This window comes from Octopus bimaculoides, chromosome 11, assembly GCF_001194135.2.
Source record: "Octopus bimaculoides isolate UCB-OBI-ISO-001 chromosome 11, ASM119413v2, whole genome shotgun sequence".
Classification (NCBI taxonomy): domain Eukaryota; kingdom Metazoa; phylum Mollusca; class Cephalopoda; order Octopoda; family Octopodidae; genus Octopus; species Octopus bimaculoides.
This window is the reverse complement of record NC_068991.1, coordinates 69,908,978-69,910,244: the sequence shown is the minus strand read 5'-3', so window position 1 is coordinate 69,910,244 and position 1,267 is coordinate 69,908,978.

The window sequence follows — 1,267 nt, the reverse complement described above, 5'->3', positions numbered from 1 at the left end:
TATATAAACATAACAAATATTTATATTTTGGGGGTCGTAAGAAATCCAGAATCCTACACCTCATGACATTAACCATCGTCAACCAGTCAAGCTGTACATTAACTGATCGCCATTTAAGCCACATTCTATAAAAAGCCAAAGCCTTTTGAAACAACGCCACAGCTGATACTGTTTCCGACAAATATTCATATAACATACTTTAAAATATCAATAAATCTGTTATTGGTTCCATATATATATCTAAACACACAAATACGCGTCATTAAATTGATTGAGGTTTTCTAGTTTGCACCAGTATTGCTAGAAACAAGAGTCAAAGCAGCTCTTAGCCACGATGAAGCACTTCTCTTGTGGAGACAAGTTCTCTACAGCTTCCGGAGCATAGCCAGCTCAAACGAGTCAGCTTAACCCTACGTACCGGGTAAGAACCACTGGTAAGCATTAAGTATATGCGAAATCAGTGGTGATCTGGCTATGCGCCGGAACCTGTAAGGAGCTTGTCTCCCTTGTTATTCATGAGATAAGTGTTTTCTCGTACTATTTATACACACACACACACACACTCAAACACAGACACAGACACACACACATACACAAACACACACACACACAAACACACACACATAAACATAAAACAGGAATATGGAAATTCTAGGGTAATATTTATTCTCCATTACACGTCTTTCATTTGCTAATAGCAATTACAACGATTTATGTTGTATATACATGTAAGCAATTCTTTATTATAGATTTGTCAGATAGAGGAAATTATTTTAGATAAAACCCTTTTTAAAAACACACGCACCCACACTCTTGTATGTGTGTGAGTATATGATTCTCTGTGTGTATGTGTTTGTGCATTTGTGTGTGCGCCTGTGTACGTGTCCATGCGTGTATATGTGTGTGTCTCTGAAGCTACGTTTGATACTTGTTTTTGCATTCAAAAACCCACACTTCTACTTTTACTTCAAGCGAATAAGATTCAAAAACCCTAGGGAAAATCATTAACCATATATTAAGTGTATGACGTTATTCGTTGGGGAATAAATATTTTACAGCGTAAAACCTGTTGGGATTGCATCTTCGTTCAACACAAAATAATTAAGAAATTAATTTAGTTTTGATTAGTTCCTATTCAATAGACGTGGTATAATACTGACACTTGAAAAATTATGTTTCCGTTTTTATCAATTTAATAACATTGAGAATAGTAGTAAAAAACTATATACACCCACGTATTCATATATATATATATATATATGTATAT